This window comes from Ornithorhynchus anatinus, chromosome X5, assembly GCF_004115215.2.
Source record: "Ornithorhynchus anatinus isolate Pmale09 chromosome X5, mOrnAna1.pri.v4, whole genome shotgun sequence".
In the NCBI taxonomy this organism is placed as follows: domain Eukaryota; kingdom Metazoa; phylum Chordata; class Mammalia; order Monotremata; family Ornithorhynchidae; genus Ornithorhynchus; species Ornithorhynchus anatinus.
The window spans coordinates 19684146-19707893 of NC_041753.1; the positions used below are offsets into that span (position 1 = coordinate 19684146).

Sequence of the window (23748 nt, forward strand, 5' to 3'; positions counted from 1 at the left end):
CTCACAGTGACCACTTCATTCATTCATCCATTCTATCGTATTTCCTGAGCGCTTACTGTGTGCAGAGCACTGTACTAAGCACTGGGACAGTACAATTCGGTAACAGAGACAATCCCTACCCAACAATGGGCTCACAGTCTAAAAGGTGGAGAGAGACAACAAAACAAAGTTGTATTTGTATGTATTTTATTAATGAATATTAATTAGTTAATTATTAATTAGTACATATTAATGTCTGTCTCCTCCTCTAAACTGTAAGCTCACTGTGGGCAGGGAATGTCTGTTTTAGTGTTGTATTCTCCCAAGTGCTCAGTACAGTGCTCTGTAGACAGTAAGTACTCAGATAAGATATCTGCACTCAATCTGCCTAGGCCTGTCTCCGTGTGTTTATGTTCTAAGCTCCTTGAGGTGAGGGGCCGTGTTTTCTGCTCTACTGAGGGTGAAGAAGTGCCTTAATGCAATACTTGGAGTGTACACAGCACTCATACACAACAAGCTTTCAAAGCCCAGGTAGAAAATGTGCTCTGTAGTTACACCTTAAGGTGAAAAAAGGAGATGAATTTTTTCAAGCAAGTGTGAAAAAGCCAGAAAAGCTGCTGAAAAACAACTCCTGGAGGGTAAGGTGTTTTGGGGAAAAACGGGGGGACATTGATCTAGACTGTAAACTCATTATGGGCAGGGAACATGTCTGCTAAATTCTCTTGTACTGGACTCTCCCAAGCACTTAGTACAGTGCTCTGCACTCAATAAATACGATCGAATGATTTGTCAACGGGTAACCTTTTCGATGTTGAATTTTGAAAAGTTGATATATTATGGTTCCTTCTCTCCACCTTGCTAGTAGTTGCCCCACTTCAGTTATTGACAGGAGATGTATCTCTAATGCTCCACACGTGTCATGTCCAGCAGAATTGTGTTGTGGTGAGCATTGCTTCAGTTCTCATACACTTGATTACTCAGCGTCTCACCAGACTCTGTTATGGTCAGGCAATGTCTGTTTATTGCTATAGTGTACCCTCTCAATCGCTTAGTACAGTGCTCTGCACACAGTCAGCACTCAAATATGATTGAATGAATTGTGATACACCAGCATCAAACATCAAAAATTGTGTGATATGGCGTATAGGTGACATTGTTAAAGTAGAACTCACTTACAAACCCTTGAATATTTCCTTTTGTTTAAAGATCAAAATGTTTTATTTGGATAAAAGGCTATTTCCTCTGTTTATTTTCCTTGTTTACCCACTGAATACCAACTCAAACAAATGTTTCAGCCTCTTGGATTCCATAGACAGCTGCTTATGTCTAAGCTCTACTTCATTCATGCTGTGCTTGTCTCCAGAACAACAGGTATATATAAATGAGACCTCTGGAAAATGGTGTCTGCGTGAAAGCTGAAGGTAAACTGAAGTTTGACCAATGTTAATTTCACATGAATTCTATTAGATGCCTAGTAACTCAGGATCAGATTGAACTATTTCCTAAAGGGAATGTTGATGTTATTCCTTGTTCATGTTGTGCTACCAAGTAGACCCTGAGTGTCCTCTCAGCGTCAAACAAGGAAACATTCAGAGGTACACTGTCAGCCTCCTGTCTGCAATCTTGTTGCATGGTCCTCATGGCCAAACTCACTTCTGCACACTGTCTGGGAAAGGAGATGAGCAAATAACCATTTGGAACTAATTTTCAAGCTGCCCTTTAAAGTGCTTGGGATTTCAGCATGATCTTGGCTCATATCCGGCTTATGAATATTCCTAGATACATTCTGCATACTTTATACAAAACCAATGGACTCATTCCATTATATGGATCTTTATAATAATGTTGGCATTTGTTGGCATTTAAGCGCTTACTATGTGCAGAGCACTGTTCTAAGCGCTGGGGAAGATAGAGGGTCATCTGGTTGTCCCACGTGAGGCTCACAGTCTTAATCCCCATTTTACAGATGAGGGAACTGAGGCCCAGAAAAGTTGTGACTTGCCCACAGTCACACAGCTGACAAGTGGCAGAGCCGGGATTCGAACCCATGACCTCTGACTCCCAAGTCCGGGTTCTTTCCACTGAGTCACTATGCCTTTTGAATCTTGACTTTGTAAAGTTCTGTGTGGTGAAGAAAGATTTAATAGTATTTGTTGCGTGCCTGTGGTGGGCAGAACACTGGATCTTGGGAGCTAGTGGACATGGTCTTGCCCTCAAAGAAATCAATCAGTTGAAACTATCAGGTATGATCTCCCTAAAATCTCTCCAGTCCCTCCCTCCCTTCTACCCCCTCTTCAACTCTCTCATTCTTCCCAGCAGTTTCTCAAGAGGATCACCCACTTCCTCTTAAAATCAACCCCTTTCACCTGTGTCTCTGACCCCATCTCTTTGCACCTTATGATAACATTAGACCCCTCCCTACATCCCTTTCCAATGGCTCATTCCCTACTGCTTTCTAACCTCCTCATGAGTTGCTGGTGTTTATTTTGGGGAAAAAAAAAATCTCCCTTGACCCCATCTCCACCCTACCATTCCTTTCCAAGCTCCTTGAACTAGTTGTTTACACCTGCTGCCCACACTTTCTCACCTCCAATTCTCTCCTTGATCTCCCCGACCAAATCTTGCTTCCACCCCCCTTCACTCCATGGAAATTGTACTCTCTAAGGTCACCCATAAGTCAATCATTTTATTGAGCGCTTTCTGTGTGCAGAACACTGTACTAAGCATTTAGGAGAGTACATGACTCCTTGCCTCTACTCCATCCTAATCCTTTTAGACCTCCCTGCTTCCCTTGTCACTGTGAACCACTCTCTCTTCCTCAGGAAGCCCAATATGATGTTGGTTTCACTTTACCATCATCTTCTGGATCTCTTATCTCTCTGGCTGCTCCTGTTCAGTATCTTTCACCAGCTCCTCCTCTTCCTCTCACCCCCTAATTAGGGGAATCCCTAAAGACTCAGTTCTGGGTCCCCATCTACTCTCCATCTACACCCTCTCCCTTTTGAGAACTTTATTCACTTCCTCGGCTTCAACTACATTGGTGGTTCCCAAATCTACTTCTCTATCCTGGGCCACTCTCCTCTGCAATCTCATATTTCCTCTGCCTTCAGGGCATCTCTACTTGATCTTAACATGTCCATAACAGAACTTCCCATCTTCCCACCCAATCCCTGTTCTCGCTCTTTCCCATCACAATACAGAACACTACCAACTTCCTTGTCTTATAAGATTGTCACATCAGTGTTATCCTCTAATCATCTCTCTCAATCCCCTTATTCAGTCTGCCTTTTCCTCCCCATCCAAACTATAACCACACTGATTCAATCACTTATATCCTGCATTGACATCTGTACCAGCCTCCTACCTCACCCCTCTTTAGTCCATATTCCATTCTCTTGCCCTGATCCTTTTTCTAAAAAAAAATAAATAAACCTCACTCCACATCTCAATCCTCAAAAACTTCCAGTGTTTGCCCATCCATTTCCACATCAAACAGAAACTCCTTTCCATCAATTTTAAAGCAATCTACTGTATGTATTGGGTGATTTCTTTGTGCAGACCACTGTACTAAGCGCTTGTGAGAATATAATAGAGATGGTAGACATGTTCCCTGTCTACAACAAGCTTTCAGTCTAGAGGAGGATGCAGACATTAATATCAATAAACAAATTGGGGGTATGCATGTAATAATAATGATATTGGTATGTAAGCGCTTACTATGTGCAGAGCACTGTTCTAAGCACTGGGGTAGCTACAGGGTAATCAGATTGTCCCACATGAGGCTCACAGTCTTAATCCCCATTTTACAGATGAGGTAACTGAGGCACAGAGAAGTTAAGTGACTTGCCCACAGTCACACAGCTGACAAGTGGCAGAGTGGGGATTCGAACCCATGACCTCTGACTCCCAAGCCCATGCTCTTTCCACTAAGCCATGCTGTGGATCTGGGGGAGAGGTGGATAAAGGGTGCAAATCCAAGTGCAAGGGGGATGCAGGAGGGAGAAGAGGAAATAAAGGATTAGTAAGGGAAAGCCTCTTGGAGATGTGCTTTCAATAAGGTTTGGAAGGTAGGGAGAGTCACCTGTCTAAAATGAAGAGGGAGGGCACTCCAGGCCAGAGGCAGGACATGGGCTGGAGGTCAGTGGTGAGATAGAAAAGGTGGAGGTACAGTGAGTAGGGTGGTGTTGGAATGTAATGTGAGGGCTGGGTTATAGTAGGAAAGCAGGGAGGTAAGGTAGGAGGGTGATTGAGTTCTTTAAAGCCTCTGGTAAGGTGTTTCTGTTTGTGGAGGTGGATGGGCAACCACTGGAGGTTCTTCAGGAGTGGGGAAACATGGTTGGAATGGTTTTGTAGAGAAATGATCTGGGCAGCAGAGGGAAGAATGGACTGGAGTGGGGGGAGTCAGAAGGCAGAGAGGTCAGCAAGGATGCTGGTAATCAAGTAGGGAGCCTTGGGGTCAAAGGAGGGTTTTTTACGATAGGGGAGACATGAGCATGTTTGAAAGCACTGTGGGGAAAAAGCTCTTAATCAGTTCTCCCTATCCTACCTATTTCACTAAATTCCTACTACAACCCAACCCACACACTTCATTCTAATGACACGTTACTTCACTGTACCTCAGTCTCATCTATCTTGTTATCAGCCCTTTGCTCAACTTCTCCCCCTGTCTTGGAACTCCTTCCTCTTTCATACCCGACAGACCAATATTCTCCCCACTTTCAAAATGCTCCTAAAATCAAATCTCCTCCCAGAGGTCTTCCCTGAGTAAACCCTCATTTCCCCTGTTTGCCCTTCCTTTCTATGTAACAATTGCAATTGTATCTTTAACCCTTAAGATGCACTTGATATTCACCCCCAACTTTAGCTCCAAAGCACTTATGTACATATCCTTATATCCTGTCATGTCCTCTATCTGTAATTCATTTTAATGTCTAGACTGTAAGCTTCTTGTGGTCAAGGGGATTGACTACCAACTTTATAGTATTGTACACTCCCAGGCACTTAATATAGTGTTGGTACACAGAAAGTCCTCAATATATATCACTGATTGATGAGACCCATGTTCTAATCCTGGTTCTGCCACTTGCTTGCCGAGTGACTTAAGACAAATCACCTGACTTCTCTGTGCCTCAGTTTCCTCATCTGCAAAATGGGAACTCAATACGTGTCCTCCCTCCCATTTAGTGTGTGTCTCATGTGCAACAGGAAGGGATCTGATCTTAATGTATCTACCCGAGGGTTTAGTTCAGTGCTGAGCCTATAAGATTTTAAACAATATTACAGTTATCATCATCATCATCTTCATTATTAGCTTCATCACCAGATATAATAGAGAAATGAGTGATGCATATGTGAGTTAGTGGTTGAATAAAAGGGTATGTAAAATGCTGCAGGAAATTGTGACTTCACAAATGTTCAAGTAGCACAGAAGTACTGAGAAGGCAATTAGGGCTCGGGAAGAGAAATTGAAGACAGTTCTGAGACTCCATTCATTTGTAGATATTACCAGTGAGACCAAAACCTGTGTGGATCTTATCTCTCATATTTTCCTAAAATTCTAAGCACAATATTTTCTTGCATCTCCATGCGGTCAGAGGTAGTCACTGGATGTGTCTTGAGGGTTATCTCAGTAAAGACCCATTTATTTTCAGATAAATGGCACACATCCATCTCTACATCAAACTCCTTATCATTGACTTAAGACTTTCAATCAGTTCCCTCCCACTCACCTTACCTCACTGATCATTTACCAACCTGCACACTACCCTCCTCACACCAACCTTCTCACTGTACCCTATCTTGTACTTCTCACCACTAAACCCTTGCTCAAGTTCACTTAGTGGCTTGGAAGTCTGACCACTTACCTGTCAATCCTTTTTTTTGAACAGTACTTAAGTGCTAAGTATGTGCCAGGCACTGTACTAAGCCCTGGTGTAAATACAAGCTAATCAGATTGAACAGATTCCTTCTCCCACATGAGGCTAATGGTCTTAATCCCCATTTTACAGATGAAGTAACTGAGGCACAGAAAAGTGAAGTGATTTGCCCAAGGTCACAGTCAAGTGGTGAAGCCAGGATTAGAACCCAGGTCCTTCTGACTCCCAGGCCCATGCTCTGTCCACTAGGCGACACTGCTTCTCTTCAAAGACCTACTAAGACTACTATCATATCTTCTCCGAGGCCTTCCCCAACTAAGCCCTTACTTGGCTGTTTAGCCTTCCCTTCTGCATCATCTGTGCATGTGGGTCTGTTCTCCTTAAGCACTTCGTTATTCACCCCTCCCCCAGCCCTACAGGCCTTACATACATATGAGTTTATAATGAATTTAGACATCAGTCTCCCTCTGTAGTCTGTAAGCTGCTAGTGGGCAGGGATCATCTATACTTAGTCTTTGGTATTATGCTCCTTTCAAGAACTTAATAGACTGCTCTGCAGACAGTATTAAAATGCGAAATATATACCACTGGTTGACTGGGTTCAAACTCAGGTGCTAATATGGCCCAGCTGTAAATGGTTTGGGCTTTTAAAAGGAAACTTGCAGCCATTATGACTTAAAGCACACTGACCTTTTATGGATATGAAACCCAGGCAAATTCACTCTGTTTAAATGATGCAGGCATTTTTCTGATCAAATGTTGGAAGATGGGGCAGGGACAAATTTTGCTTTACTTTTGGTCTTTGGAAGATTTAGCCATTCACCAGTCACCACTAGTTCACTGGCTTTATGAGGTTAAAATATTGTGAAATGTTATTCAGCTGGCTAGGTGGGTGTTTATTTATAGATAGCTGCTATTATGATTTATTGTCTGTCAAATTATAATTATTAGTGACAGGTTTAATTGTCATCTCAACTACCTGGTAATTACCCACAAGGCTTTCATGTGGTGATGAATCTGTATTTTAGATGGAAATTGGGAGGTTCATAAGCCTTTCCACTTCCATGTTAATCTTCATTTGTGTCTTGTTCAAAATAAAGGGATGGGGAAACAATCAATATTTGAGTACAATTTGAAATCCATCATGTTTAAGAATTGCTGATGATCTTGAAAGCTGCCGAGTGGTAGGACTGGTGAAACAAGATCCCAGTAACATGACATGGAATTTTTGGAATTAACATACCTAGGAAGGCTCTCGCAAGACAGAGTGCCATTTGAAAAAAAACAAAAAACCATGCCTTCTGTATTCCTTTGGCATTATTTATTATGATAGATGATCATGAACATTGGCTTCTTAGTGCCAAATTCTGAAGCCTCCGTAACAAATTTAGAACTGGCTTGGTCCCCCAAAGTCTTTGTTATTGTGGGGGAGTGTTGTGTTACATCTGACTTAATTCTGCATTTGACCACTCATTATATATATATGTGTGTGTACATATATATATACATATATATAAAAATAATGGTATTTAAGCACTTACTAGGTGTCTGGCACTATAATAAGTGCTGGGGTGGATACAAATGAAATCGGGTTGGACACAGTCCCTGTCCCACATGGGGCTCACAGTCTCAATCGCTATTTTACAGATGAGGTAATTGAGGCCCAGTGAAGACTTACCCAAGGTCACTCAGAAGACAAGTGGAAGAGCCTAGACTAATGCCTGACCTTCTCCCAGGCTGGTGTTCTCTCCACTAGGCCATGCTGCTTAGAGAAGCAATGTGGCTCAGGGGAAAGAGCACGAGCTTAGGAGTTAGAGGTCATGGGTTCTAATCCCAGCTCTGCCACCTGTCAGCTGTGTGACTTAGTGCAAGTCACAACTTCTCTGTGCCTTAGTTACCTCATCTGTAAAATGGGGATTAAGGCTGTGAGCCTCATGTGGGACAACCTGATTACCCTGTGTCTACCCCATCGCTTAGAACAGTGCTCTGCACATAGTAAGTGCTTAACAAATACCAACATTAAATTATTGTATTTGTTAAGCACTTAATCTGAGTCAAGCACTCTTATAAACTCTGGGGTAGATGAGAAGCAGTGTGGCTCAATCGAAAGAGCATGGGCTTGGGAGTCAGAGGTCATGGGTTCTGATCCTGGCTCTGCCACTTGTCAGCTGAGTGACTTTGGGCAAGTCGCTTAACTTCTCTGGACCTCAGTTCCCTCATCTGTAAAATGGGGAGTAAGACTGTGAGCCCCCCATGGGACAACCTGATTATCTTCTATCTACCCCAGGGCTTAGAACAGTGCTTGACACATAGTAAGCGCTTAACACATACCATCATCATCATCAATAATGAGGCCACCCACCCTTTGCCCACATTCTTCCTCAGGTCTGAAACTCCCTCCCCCTCCTTAACCAACAGTCCACCACTCTTTCCACCTTCAAAATCCTCCTAAAATAACATCTCCTCCAAGAAGCCTTCCCAGACTGTCCTTTATTTCCCCCAACCGCCCTCCCCTCTGTCGATTTTTGCATTTGGTTGTTTATCCCTGAAACACTTTTATACTAACTGCAGCCCCCCGATATGTAAAATATTTTTATACTCTACTATGTCCCCTATGCCTCATCTACTGTAATGTCTCTCTTCCCCTATACATGCTAAACTCCTGTGTGCTACTAACTCTCTTGTATTATACTTTCCCAAGTGCTCAGTATAGTGCTCTATGTCTAGTAAGTGTTCAAGAAATACCAATGATTGATTATAAAGCAAACAAGTGACATGCTGCCTGTCCACAAACAACTTTTGGCAAATTGGGGAGGCAGATATAAAAAACATTGACAGAGTGATCAAATAATAGTTAAAAGTACAATTGAATAAGCATACATTCATAAGTGCTGAGGATGGCTACTAATTGCCAGTTGCTAGAGATAGCTGAGTTTCTATGACATGAGATCTTTAGAGATAATTGGGGAAGATATAGAGGAGTAGATTGACTTTCAGGAGGGCTTTGAATATGGGGCGGGCTGTGACCTGTTGGATATGGGGATGAAGGTGAGAGAGTTGAGAATGAGGTACAGCTAGGTTAGCTGGGGAAGAACAAAGATAGCCATCTGGGGAGTAACAGGTGAAGAGATCAGTTATATAACAAGGGGTGGAGCTGTCCTGGAGGCAAGAGGAGATGTAAAATTGCAAGTGGGATGGGAGATTTGGGCTAGAGAAGTAGATTTTTGGCACTGTCTGCATAGAAGTGAATAGATGAGCTTCCCAGAGGGTGAGAGTAGAGGGAGAAGAGTAGAGAATATATAACAGAGCCTGGCAGGACACCGATAGTTAAGGGTTAAGAGGCAGAAGAGGAGCTGGTGAGAAATGGTGCAAAACTGAGACCTGGAAGTATTTTGCAGGTGAGGAAATGATCCTCAGTGTCAAAGGATGTTCAGGACAGAGTAGAGCCTATTGGCTCCAACTATAAGGAGGTCATTGGTGGTGATTTTAGAGAGTGACATCTCAGTGGAATGAAGAGATCAAAAGGCTGATGGTAGTGGGAGTGGAAATGCCCATTCTATGAGTATCGTTAGGACCGGGAACAGGGAGATGGGTGCATAGTTTTTCAGGGAATGTGGGATGGAGAGAGGGCTTTACAGGTTTGTGGGGTGGCAGGGGAGGCCTTAGCCATGTTTGAAGGCTGAAGAAAAGGGAACCAATTAAGATTATGAAGTTAAAGATAGTAAGAATTGGGAGGAGTGTAGGATAAGTTTTTTTGAGGTAAGAGGATAGATAGGGTCAGGAGTGCAGGTAGAGGGGTACAATTTAGAGATTAGGCAGGAGACCACCTCTGGAGAAACAGCAAGGAACCAAATGAAAGTTGAGGAGGGGGTAATGGAGTGGTGAGTAACCAAACTTTGGGAATTTCTCACCTGGTAGTTTCAATTTTCCCAACAATGTAGTTGGCAAGGTCATTAGGGGTTAGAAAGGGGGGAAACAGTGAGAGCACTAGAGGTTTCAGACTTGGAAGAGCTGATCAAGTTTGTGGGCATGGGGTTCAGTGACAAAGGAAGAGGAACACTGCCAAGAAGAACTCAGTCCACCCATGCCTATTGACTGACAAATTGGTTGAAGGCTCTTGGGACTAGTCAGAGGTGATCTAAGAAAATATGATGAACTCTTATTCTTGTTTTTTAGACTTATAAAATGAAACAAATGAGTTTTAATATTCCATTTTCATAGTATCATCATTCCTTAGAATTATAATTCTTTGTGTTTGGGGGGGTTGGGTTAGACGATGGAAGCTTGTCATTTGGAATTGTTTCTTGGATGATGTTTGGTTTGCACAGTTCTGTAATTGAGCCCCTCCTCGATGTCCTCACCAAGTCATCTCCTGTTTGAAATGAGGACAGGTGGGGTAGGGCAGTGCACTGAATCCTTCCTCTATATCTTTAAATTGAAACGAAGAGCTTTGTAAAAGTGTCTCATCTTCAGGTATTGCAGGAGCTAAGCATGTGGGAATTTATTAAGATGACTCATTAAGGTGATTCTTTAGGGTCCCATGTGAGTGAAGTTGGCAATTATGCAGCTTTCATTGGTATCGAAAGGGAAGGGTAAGCAAATTAACCCAACACTACATGAAAAGTGGGTATAAGAAGACTTTCCCAGGTGAGAAACTCAACATATGAATATTGCCAACAAGCCAACTTCTATTTACACATGTGGAATCATTAAAAATAGACACTCTGGCCCAGTCAGTCATCTGCAAGAAATCTTCCTGTCCATTGCTGGGCAGGAAGATCCAGTTTCATTTGATGCTGCTGAATATTTCCCACATACTCAGAGCTGATGAGACCTGACATCCCAGGGAGAAGAAGAAAGAAACCAGTGCTTTGTTCCAGGAGTGAGCCCCCAAGGCTAATTCCAAAGTACTACCTGCAGTAGATGCTTGCTGGCTGGGAGAAATTGAAAGGACCCATGGGGTTGCAGATAATTCCCCTGGGAACCTGATTTAAACTAAATAGATTGTGGCTTGTCATGTTCTAAGATAAAGGTTTGGGTTTTTTAATTTTTTTTTAAATTATTTTTTATGTACTGCTCTCAGGCCAGAGTCATGGTAAATCAGTAGCATCCATTTGGTCCCCAGAGCCATTTATTTGGTCTTGATGCCTTCCCAGTTTTTTAATTTTTTTTAAATTATTTTTTATGTACTGCTCTCAGGCCAGAGTCATGGTAAATCAGTAGCATCCATTTGGTCCCCAGAGCCATTTATTTGGTCTTGATGCCTTCCCGTTCAAAGGGAAATGTTACCGATGACGAAAGCCTCTTAAATCATAGCAATGACCATGTTAAACTAAAGGGAGCTCCAATTTATTTCTAAATCACCTGGATTAACACTGGTGCTACTTCGCCCTCTGCAAACTCATTAGTACAGGCCAGTAACTCTATTTGAACTGTATGGGCATGAAGCCAGCCTTTTCCTGATCCATAGGGAGAATTGAATTCCAGCTTCTCAGAAGGCCTCCTTCACCTACTCAGAGATTTCAAAGGTAGTGTAGCAGAGACTTTTCTTCTTTCCTTTTCTCTCACTTTCTTTTTTTTTTTTTTTTTTTTGGAGAAGATGAGAGCCTGGCTACCTCAAATACACAAAGGTGATAAATTCCTAAAATGAGAATGAGCCACTAGATTTGAATAACATGACTACCATGTCCATGGCATATTCTCCCTGGAACAATACACACAAAACAAATACCAAACAGTTCATTTTTAGATTCTTCCTTTTTTCCCTTAATCAGCTCCACTTTATGGCTAAAGGAGGGGAAATAAATAAATTGAAACTGAAACTGAGAATTGGCTATAAAGTGAGGACATCTGTTAGTTTTGTACAGAAATTTACATGCTTGTAGGGTTTTAAGTTACATATTTTTTGTTGCTTGGTAACCAACCTCACAGCTCCCTTTCATGTTTTATTTTTCTGTGTCCCCTGTTTATAGTGTAATTACTACTGTGACATCATAATCCCATCACTGAGCAGATGTCGGGGGCCTACTTGCTGAGTAAATGCTGTTTACTACTAGAGATTGATTTACTAAATAGATCAATATTTGGTTTGTAGTCATAAGGATTAGGAGGTGGAAGTGTCTCTTTTGAAAAGTTTCTTCCCTTCCCAGGACCTCTTGTACACCTGAGAATGCTGAAGAGAAAAGCCAGGTTCATGGACAAAAGTCACCAGAGCTGAATAAAAGCTGGTCCAAGTTTCTAATGGATTTACAGGGAGTAGCTTGTGGTTTGTTGTTGTTTTTTTTTTTTTAAAGGCCTATTTTAGAATTACTAATGTATTGAAAATTTGTGATATAAAAGAGCCATTCTTTATGGAATAGGTCCCATGGGAGAGCACTACACCTTCTCTACCTCATATCCCTCTACAGAACCTCTCCCCCACCCTGCTCAAGAAGCACACCCACCCTGCCCTAAAAACACATATGTACCAAGAGACACACACACTGTTTAATCTTTCCAAATGCAGGTAATGACCCTGATTGTACAGGGTTAATACTCTTGAGTCTTTCCTTCCTAGAGAATATAACAATAGTCCTGTCTCCCACCCCCACCCCCTGAATTTAGGACCCCGGATAATGAGCAGCACTTGAAGACATTTCTTTCATACAGTTGTCTACAGTATAACTACAGGAAGGCTTACAGAATTATCCTGTAAAATTCACAGCACCAAAACATGAGAATTATTGATGAAGACCCCCAAAAAAACCCAAAACAAAGAGACTAAAACAGTTTAATAATAATGTTGGTATTTGTTAAGCGCTTACTATGTGCAGAGCACTGTTTAAGCGCTGGGGTAGACACAGGGGAATCAGGTTGTCCCACGTGGGGCTCACAGTCTTAATCCCCATTTTACAGATGAGGGAACTGAGGCACAGAGAAGTTAAGTGACTTGCCCACAGTCACACAGCTGACAAGTGGCAGAGCTGGGATTCAAACTCATGAGCCCTGACTCCAAAGCCTATGCTCTTTCCACTGCACCATGCTGCTTCAGTTTGTAACTGAACCTAAGAAACAGAACAAACTACAAACTGAAAGGCAAAGAGAGTCTGAGGAAGACAAATGGGGGGGAGGAGATAAGAAATGAAAGTTTAAAAAATCAAATTTAAGAGTAGTAGAAGTAATCAAATACTTCTGCCCCCTTTCCTGTGGGCAGAACACTGTACTAAGTGCTTGGTAGAGTCCAGTAGAGGGTAGACATGATTACTGCCTAAGCTATTTTATAACTAGACACAGATGGGGCAAGGACAGAAAGACAGCAAACTGGTTCAATGCATGGTAGAGACGAAGAAAAAAAATATTTACTGAACATTGGGCAATTATCCGTGTCGTACAACACTAGACTTTAGTGATTAAATTGCTTCACAAAGTAATAACATCCTGCTTCATAAAAAATATTACACTGCAATAAGTGTTCCTTCCCCTTAGTGTAACACAGCAAACCAGCATTTTAGTAGTGACAAAATAAGCCATACTTTTTAGATTACTATTTTTACTGTGGAAAAATAGTAATTTTAGGATTGAATGTATTCAAAGAATCATTTTGATAGTATCTCCTTTGCCCAGTTTCCTAGAAACGAGATGTGGAGAAGATGTGGGTAAACAGGCCTACATTTTTCTTACACTCAGTGAACTTGTCAGTGAAAAGTTATCCAGTATTGGTTTGTCCAGATTCCTGTGATAAGTGTGTGCACATCTGTGTAGGTTGTACATATTGGCCCACATAGGCTCAGGTCATAATAGCTCCAAGTTACCCAACCTGAATCTAAAATACAATTTTCTGCTCAGACCCCTTTCCTTATGTTCATTTCCAGACTCAGTCAAGGCTTGGAGGAATGTCTCATTTCCCTTTATGTTTTCGGAAGGAATTCCCTCTCTTCCCAGTCTTGCTAAGAATTGGCATCTGCTCTACCACAGAGGTGGCTGTCTATTGCTTGTGAAACACAGGGTAAAAGGCCTTCATCAATGTTAAATGCTGCCATTTCTACCCTTATCATTCAATGAGTGGTATTTATTGAGCACTTTGTCCAAGCACATTGTACTAAGTGCTTGGGAGAGTAGAATAGAAGAGTCGGTAGACATGCTACCAGCCCACAAGGAACATACAGCCTGGAGGAGGAGACAGATTTTAATATAAATAACTCAGATATAGTACCAATACCCAAGATTCACCTTTTGACCTCAATCTTTACGCTTAAATTCCCTGTGAACAATGTGTGGTATTTGTTAAGCATTCACTCTATGCCAAGCACTGTGCTAAGTGGTGGGGAAGATACAATCAGATCAGACACAGTCCCTATCCTAAGTTGTGCTCACCATCTAAAAGAGAGAGAACAGGCATTTGATCCCCATTTCATGGATGAGGAAACTGAGACACATAGAAGTTAAATGCATTGCAATATATGGTATACGTTCAACCCTGAGAATTTACCCAAATATTTATTTTTCTTCCATTTCAGCTAGTTTCAGCAGCTTTTACCTTCTGGGCCTCTCTTCCTGTTCTGCCCTCTCTGGCACTGGTGACTGAAAATTTTCCTAAGCAGGCATGAAGAGGAATTGATTTCAATTTAATGAATCAAAAATGTTTGTCCCATTTATTTCTCTAACTTTTTTTTCTATTCCATAAACTTGCATATTCATTTCATTCTCTGTCTGCTGACAAATCCAAAATCAGCATTGACTATTGATCTAGAGAAATTTAGGCAATTCTGAGCTGGAGTTGTAAGTCAAGGAATAAGCCAAACTACTGCTGCTCCAACTGAGCTGTGGGATGTCACTGATTGGGAGGAATGGAAGGACTCTCTTGCCACCCTTCTTCTTCCCCAGACCCCCGCCCTCTGGTTGACTTCACTTTTGGGAGAGCAAGCCGCAATGAGAGGGAGGAGGATGTACAGTAGGATTCACCTCTTGGTCATGCTGTGGGCCCTCCTGACTACTGCTCCCCCAGATGATCTGCCCCCGTCATTTTCCAAAAGCCACCTGTCCCCGGCTGCCTGAGGGGGCATATGTGGCAGACTGAGGCTGCTCCCAGCTCCCTCCATCTCTGCTGTCACTCCTGCTGGTGATGCGGTAATAAAGTCATCAGGCAAGGCTACACATCATGTCATCTGTGTGGCATGTCAGGGAAGGGGCCCACTGGACCATCCATCCTTGGGCCCAGGCTTCAGCTAATGCAACCCAGTGGAAAACAAGGGAGCATCAACACTCTCTGGGAATTTCCCCCACTAAGGACTCTCCCTCCCTGTCTTGCGCCTTTGAATCATTCAGGCTCTTATGACTAAATGACCTTTTTTTTCTCTCTCCCTCCTTTGGCTTCTTCCAGCCCCACTCCCTGTTCTCTAGAAAAGTAAACTAGTAAACACTGATGAGGGGGGAAAAAGCGCTTGTTAAATGGATAATCACTTTTGAAGGTCAACTGGGAGTTAACAAATAAAAATCAGTCTGCCATGCTGATCATTCAGACAAAAGATGACCCCAGTATCATGGAAATTACTACAAGAGTTTTTTAGGACCCTCCAAAACTAAGGAATCTGGAACAGCCACTCTCAAGTACAGCAGGGGCTCTTTCTCTCAACTAGATTTCTTCTACACCAACAATAACTCTGAGGCGGTAGAATCTCTCTGAATTGTTTTTGTGCTGGTGCAATGGCAAGGCAGGCAAATGAAATGTCCATCATTGCCAGACTATTTTCCTTAACTCCTGCAGCCTATTTTTTTCAAAAGGCGGTCTGAAAAACCAGTGCTCTAGACCACTAGGCCTTTTTGAACTTTTGGTCTCTATGCTCCCACATGCATATTAAAGAAAGAACAGTTTGTAATGCAATTAAGGAATAAATTATTAAAAGTATGTTATGAAAATCTAGCCTATTGACTGAAGGGGAACTTAAATTTGCTTTCAAGTCAAGGGTCTCAGTAGCCATAACACAGGAAATTTAGCATCTTTGAAGGAAGAAATGAAGTCAGAGGAAAGAAATTTAAAGAGGGAAAGAGATTATATTTTCAAGCTTATATTAGTAACATCCAAGAAAACATAGATAGCTAAGAATTAGAGCGAAGCAGAAAAACAGAGCATCAAAACTGGTGGAAAATTACTACACAGTTCAAAGCAAAACCCTTTTTCAGATGGACGTGTTGTTGTTTTGCATCTTCCAAATGGTTTCAGCCAGCATCTGTTGCCAGAAGTGGCATGAACTGTTATTTCCTGAGATCCAAAGAGCCTAAAATGAGTTTATTTAAATCTCCTCTGGTTACAGAGTAGCCTTCCTATTTGCCATTTTGCCACGATCACACACTCGCCAAGTGCCACATTGCAACTTGAGACTGGATGTGCCTTTGTGGTGGGACAGTCGTCTGCCAACCTTGCCACAACCACAAAGAGAAATTGTGTTTTTTCCACCCATTTGAGTGGAAGAACTATAAATATAAATGTGCCTAATAAAACTGTGGTCATATTAGTCACTCATGTGCTAAAAATGTTTGACCTTCAGTGGGTTGCTATCAGGGAACACAGAGTCAGAGAGACAATGCAGTTGGGGAAAATGTCTGAGACATGCACCTGGGTGGTGTAAGGCCAAGTGCTGCAATAAGTATAACAATTCAAATAATTCGGTTGGCTGGTCAAGGCTTTGGACTTTTCCCAGTTGTCAGCTTCATCCTATATGAGGTTTTTCAGCCAAGTTTTTGTCAAATAATGAATGAGATTTATTATTCAGTAGTTTCACTGGACCAGTGCCTTTTTCTTTTCATGAAAATCATCTTGTACAAAGGTCATGGAAACAACTGAACTATTTTAAAATGCAAGCCTTCTGTTTTACCTTTTTTTTCCTGATGATTTCTCTGCCCTTCGTTCTGCTCAGGACTACACACGAATCTCCTGATCTCCCCTAAGGGTGGCGACATCAGTGGGATTTTGCATGAGACTTGTGGTTGCCTTACAAAGTTGTCTGGGCATCTTATCAATTCTACAGATCTCGAGGCCGAAGGGGTTGAATGCCCATCCAACATGGCGCTGCCTCTCTCCTCCCCCAACTCCAGTCATATGATGCAGTCTGCCATGGCCCCACTAATGGAGCAGGTGCGGGGCAGCTCTCTGGCTCCCCCACCATATTAATAATTGTGTTATTTAAGTGCTTACTATGTGCCAGGCACTGTACTAAGCGCTGGGGTGGATACAAGCAAATCAGGTGAGACAGTCCCTGACCCAAGTGGGGCTCACAGTCTCAATCCCCCTTTTGCAGATGAGGGAACTGAGGCACAGAGAAGTGAAGTGATTTGTCCAAGGTCACGGTCAGTAGACTGGTGGCAGAGCTGGGATTAGAACCCAAGACCTTCTGACTCCCAGGCTTACCCACTATGCCATGTTGCTTCTCCCCTCCCACAGCCAGAAGAACAGGAGTGGGGGCAGGAGAAGCAGCTCTCTACAGTCCGTCGGCAGGCTCTGGAATGAGTCTGTTATATTGTTACATTGTACTCTCCCAAGCACTTAGAACAGTGCTGTCCACCTAGTAAGCGCTCAATAAATGCAACTAATTGACTGACCCTGGTGGCCCAGTTTGGAACACCCCCTGCCATGGGGCATCAGCTCTAGGTTCACCCCAACATACTTTGGTTTCGGAGGAAGCCACGTGATCATCCTGGGTTCCTTCCTCCCTCTTCTCCAGATCCTCCTCCTGCTTGCCAGATGGGTCGACGTAGTAATTCAACCAGAGAGATCACCCCAGAGACATGTGAAAGTGTGACCTCGTATCATCTTGAAGGATGTCACCTGAATAACATGCCATAGAGAAAGACACCACACTGTCATGGGAGCCTCCCCTTAATCATTCTGCTTTCCTACTTTACCTAAACAATGAATACCCAGATCATGTTAGAGAAGCAGTGTGGCCTAGTTGAATGAGCACGGGTCTGGGAGTGAGAGGATCTGGGTTCTAGTCCCAGCTCTGCCATGTATCTGCTGTGTGACCTTGGGTAAGTCACTTAACTTCTCTGGGCCTTATTATTATTATTTATGGCATTTGTTAAGCGCTTAACTATGTGCCAGGCACTGTACTAAGCGCTGGGGCGGATACAAGCAGGTCGGGTTGGACACAGTCCCTGTCCCACGTGGGGCTCACAGTCTCAATCCCCATTTTACAGATGAGGTAACTGAGGCCCAGAGAAGTTAAGTGACTTGCCCAAAGTCACACAGTTGACAAGTGGCGGAGTGGGGATTAGAACCCATGACCTCTGACTCCCAAGCCCAGGCTCTTTCCACTGAGCCATGCTGCTTAGGTAGCTCATCTATAAAATGGGGATTAAATCCTACTCCCTCCTACTTAGACTGTGAGCCCCATGTGGGAGAGGGACTGTGTCCAACCCGATTAACTTGTGTCTGCCCCAGTGCTTAGAACAGTGTGTGGCACAAAATAAGTGCTTAACCAGTGCCATAATTATTAAATTTTAACTGCCAATCATAATGCTTGACTTTAAAAGCATTACACTGTGCTCCTTAAGATGTTTCAAAACCCCACCGTAAATCCACCCACCTCCTTGTCCCACCTTCTCCAAAGTCTTTGGTCGCTTGGCAGTCTGATATAAAATGTTTCATCAAACCAATGAAAGATGTTACCAACCCCTTTCCTCTGCCTCATTCCACCAGAATGCCCTTCCCAAAGTGTTGATTTCCAGGATCCCCACCCACTTAAGCATGCCTAATTGCTCACAAGAGTGTCACCTCTGATCTTTGGGTTTCCCTAAACCTGATGTCTCCATGCCATCCCAGAGAGTACTCTAGTAGCTCACATATGGTGGGAAGTAGTGTTGCCTAATGGAAAGAGCATGGGCCTTGGGAGTCAGAGGAGATGGGTTCCAATCCCGGCTCAGTCACTCACCTGCTATGTTATTCCACTTCTTTATGGTATTTCACTTCTTTGTGCCTCAGTTTCCATGTCTGTAAAATGGGAACCGAAAACCCCTTCTCCCATTAACTGTGAATCTATATGGGGCAGGGACTGTCTGACCTGATTATCTTGTATCTACCCCAGTGCTTAGTAGAGTTCTTGACCATAGTAGGTGCTTAACAAGTTCCACTATTATTATTACTGTAATATCTTCAAGCTTGCTGTAGGCAGGAAATGTGCCCATTCATTGTTATATTGCAATCTCCCAAGTGCTTGGTATGCTGCTCTGCATACAGTAAGTCCTCAATAAATACGGTTAAATGAACGAAAATAAAAACAAGGTAAAATAATGGAAGGAGGCAGTGAAGTTGACCATCTGAAATAGATTAAATCAACAGGAAAAACAGAGAAAAGGACTCCCGTCTGTGTGGAAAAAAGATACTATATTCATTTTTAGAAGAAGAAAAAAATCAAATAGCCTTTTATAGTCATTTTCCCATAAAACACATTGGGGGGTTTCTACCACAATGGCATCCTGCAGTACTTCAGCAGAATGTTTTCTATATTAAAAGCCAAACGACTTCCCACCCTCCTCACACTTATCCTCACCACTGCTCTTCTGTTTTCCTTTTAACTCTCTTTCCCTTCCCACACACCCACCCCATCCCAATTTGCGTGTATTTGAGAGTGTGTTTAGTTGCATTTTATTCTTTCTTCCTTCACCATTATTTGAAGCATTCCAGCTGCAAGGACTTATTTTGTCATTTCTCACTCGAGTTGTTTCACTTTGTTTCTTTTTCAATAGTTTTACTGGCAATTAATTGATTTGTGTTCAGGAAATATTTGCATGTCTGTTGGAAGTTGAATGGATTCTCTTACTTTGTCTTTCCATGTGCAGAAGCTTCTAAATTTATAGCTATATATTCGTTCACACTCTGGCTTTAATTTTAAGTTTGAGGGGATGATCTAATAATAGAATATTTGAGTTTCTGTCAAAGTTGGAGTTAAACATGCTGGTGGGGGGAGTGGCGGGGGATGCTCAAAGCCTGTAGAATTAGCTGGAATCATTCCAAGTTCTCACAGCCAACAGTGAAATGAGGACATATGTGACATTACCAGCCAAACTGTCTCAGAGGGTGAAGTCCCCCATGTGTGCAAAGAGCAGGTATATCGTAGCAGTGGCAGAGTAAAAATGCTCATCTCCCCACAAATCGTTGGTCAGTCAGTCAATTGTATTTATTAGGTGCTTACCGTGTGCAGAACGCTCTACTAAACGCTTGTAGGGAGTACTCTACAACAGAAGCGTGGAACCAGGGAACGCAGGGAAGTGCAACATGAAAATAAAGCTGGGACAATGTATAAGGAATGACTATCCAGATTTGGTCACCTTCTAGCTCCTGTGTCCTCCTTAAATACAGTGTGCCATTAGGAGAGCTCAAATGTCTTTTTTAAAAAATTATTATTAATGTATCTGTGGAAAAAATGATGATGATGGTATTTAAACACTGTGTGCCAAGCATTGTTCTAAGCTTGGAGAAGCAGCGTGGCTCAGTGGAAAGAGCACGGGCTTTGGAGTCAGGGCTCATGAGTTCGAATCCCAGCTCTGCCACTTGTTGGCTGTGTGACTGTGGGCAAGTCACTTAACTTCTCTGTGCCTCAGTTCCCTCATCTGTAAAATGGGGATTAAGACTGTGAGCCCCACGTGGGACAACCTGATTCCCCTATGTCTACCCCAGTGCTTAGAACAGTGCTCTGCACATAGTAAGCGCTTAACAAATACCAACATTATTATTATTATTAAGCGCTAGGGAAGATACAAGGTAAAGTCACGCAGCTGACAAGTGGCAGAGCCAGGATTAGAATCCACAACCTCTGGCTCCCAAGCCCGGGCTCTTTCCACTAAGCCACGCTGCTTCTCATACCATATGATCCCAATAGGATAATTCATGAGGATCCAAAAATGCAGACTTATTTGGGGATTTTGAGGCTAGTCATCTCACTTGCTTCAACCTCTATTTCCACCTTATGGCACCAATCACTCAACCCGTGGCATTTGAGTACCTATGGACCGTCAAGTGCTGGATTAAGTTTTTGGGAGAGTCCAGCTGTAGCAAAATGCACAAGAAGCTCCAAAAAGCTTACAATCTGTTATCCATATGGACACCTGCACAGGTTAATTGCCCCAGACCGTGATTCAGGGTACAATGGGGAGCCTCTGGCATTCCTGTTAAGTGTATTCATTCGTTCATTGGTATTTATCAAGTGCCTAGTTACTGAGAAGCAGCGTGGCTTAATAGAAAGAGCTCGGGCTTGGGAGTCAGAGGTCATGGGTTCTAATCGTGGCTTGGCCATTTTTCAGCTGTGACGTTGGGCAGGTCACTTCACTTCTCTGTGCCTCAGTTCCCTCATCTGTAAAATGTGGATTAATTCTGAGAGCCCCACTTGGGACAACCTGATTACCTTGTATCTACCCCAGTGCTTAGAATAGTACTTGGCACATAGTAAGCACTTAACAAATACTAATTATTATTATTATTATTACTGCATACAGAGCACTATACTAAGCTCTTGTAAGTGTACAATATAGTAGAGTTGAGAGAAATGATCCCTGCCTACAAGGAACTTTCAGTGTGAAGGTAAGAGCGTCTTTGGGAACAAGTTGGCCAACCTAACTTGGAGGGCTGTAAACAATGTTTCAGTGTATTGGATCATCCAAAGCCCAGGGCAAGTTAAGTTTCCACTGATGAGAAGGGAGGACTGACTTGTAGAATACACTTGGGAAACTTGGGTGTAGGTGTAAGTTTTGTAGTAGGTAGGGAATGTCTGTGCACTGTTATATTGTACTCTCCCAAGCGCTTAATACAGTGCTTTGCACATAGTAATCATGAAAATATGACTGAATACATGAATGACAAGGAAAGCAGCATAGCCAAATGGAAAGAGCACAGGCTTGGGAGTCAGAAGCCACTGAACTTCTATATGATCTTTGGCAAGTTCTTTATGCTTCAGTTTCCTCAACTGTGAAATGGAAATTCAATACCTGTCCTCCCTCCTGCTTAGGCTATGAGACTCATGTTGTAAAGGGATTGGGTCTGACCTGATCATTTTGTATTTACCCTGGTGCTTAGCACATGGTTTGGCTAATTAAGGGCTTAAGAAATACCACTCACAGTAGTATTTGATGTGCTGAATAAATATTGCAACCATTATCACTTATCTGAAGGGCAAATGAGAAAGTTATGAAAAATTGAAATTAAATGAGAAGTAGGACAATTATATAGAGGCATGATTGGAGGAAAAAAAACTTAATCTGGAAAAGAAATGAAATGTGGGAGTCATAAAATCTTAGTCAAATAGTCAAAAGAGGGGAAGCAGGAGAAATGTCATCTTCACTCTCTCCCCCTAACAAGTGATGACTGAAAAAGGAGAAGATTTTTAATGTATTTTTTTCACTTCTGTTTTTTACAGAAATAATCAAATATAAACAGATGTCCAGGGCAAGTTGACCAGGGCAGTTGAGCAGGGCAACCTTAGGATGAAAAGTTTGAAAGCCAAACTATAATATGGAAAGGAACAGTTATAAAGCATAACGTTTTAAAATTATGTATTTAAATCATCAACATCTGATGACAAGTTTACTAGGATGCTCAAGAAGTTAGTGGATGTCACTGCAGCCTGGCCTAGTGGAAAGAACATGGGCCTGGGGGTCGGAGGAACTGGCTTCTAACCCTAGCTTTTCTTGTTGCCTGCTGGGTGACCTTGGGCAAATCATTTACCTTGTCTGTGCCTCCATTTCCTCAACTGTAAAATGGGGATTAAGTAACTGTTCTCCCTCTTCCTTAGATTGGGAGCCCAATGTGGGAAAGGGACTATGCCTAACCTGATTAACTTGTATCTACCCTGGTGCTTAGAACAGTGCTTGACACATTGTATGCACTTACTAATAGTAACAATAATATAATAATATATATTTTGAGAACTTATGGAGGACAGGAAAAGGGCAAATATTGTCCATGTGACATCTTTAAAGGGGGGAAACTGAATGATCCTAGTAATTAAAGATCACTAACCTTAACAATGATACCTGGCAAGATACGAGACCATATAGTCAATTAACAATCACTGAGAAAAACATAGGAAGCAGCCAACGTAACTTAGTAAACAGCCAATTATGCCAGACCAATTGAATTGCTTTCCATTCAGAGTTCCAGGCCAAGTAGATAATGAAGAAGTAATAGATGGAATCTATCTAAATTTCAGTAAGGCTTTTGATTCTGTCCCTACAGTGCTCTGGACAAAGTAGTTGTTCAATAAATATTTTAGATTGATTGACTGATAACATGTTCATCCTATTTGTGGAAGACACTAAATTGGGTGGAAATCTAACACTTAAGACAGAATTAAACTTTAAAATGAACTAGACAAATTGGAAAATTGAACCTATTAGACAAGATGAGAACATAGGGGAGATGATGAAGCATTACAAAATGAGATGAAGAATGGAAAAATTAGCAATGCAGATACTGAATGAGGTTAGAGGCCAGCCATGTACCTAGGAGAAAAAGATTTGGGGTTCAATGTTATCCAGAAAGTTTGAGCCAGGAAAAGTCTTTTTATGGTTCTGGGAGGTATGCATCAAAGTATGACATAGAAGTGTTGGAAGCAATCCTCAACTCTACTGTTCTCTGCACTGGTCAAATTTTATGAGAGTATTGTGTCCACTTTTCTTCAACACTTCTTAAAGGTTGCAGAAAAACTGGAGGAATTCCAAGGAAGAATGTACCAAAAAAAGAAAAGCAGAATAGATCCTATGGGGAAACATGGAGTGATTTGGGATTTCTTATCCTAGAGGAGAAATAGCTCTAGGATACCACTTAATAAAATATTTTCAAATATAGGTTTTTACAGGGAGGGCATTGGTCAGTTCTTAAAGACCAAAGCAAGAAATAATGGTCTTAAAGTAGAGATTTTGTTGGGGT

The 23748-nt window shown here is 42.2% G+C and overlaps 1 long non-coding RNA gene across 1 annotated transcript; it reads left to right on the forward strand.

The window, feature by feature from the left end:
• The first annotated feature begins 374 nt into the window (after positions 1-374).
• On the forward strand, positions 375-12100 carry LOC114807864. The gene is made up of 3 exons (XR_003755901.1): positions 375-617; positions 1343-1400; positions 12005-12100. It is a non-coding gene; the product is annotated as an uncharacterized LOC114807864 (long non-coding RNA).
• Positions 12101-23748: the final 11648 nt, after the last annotated feature.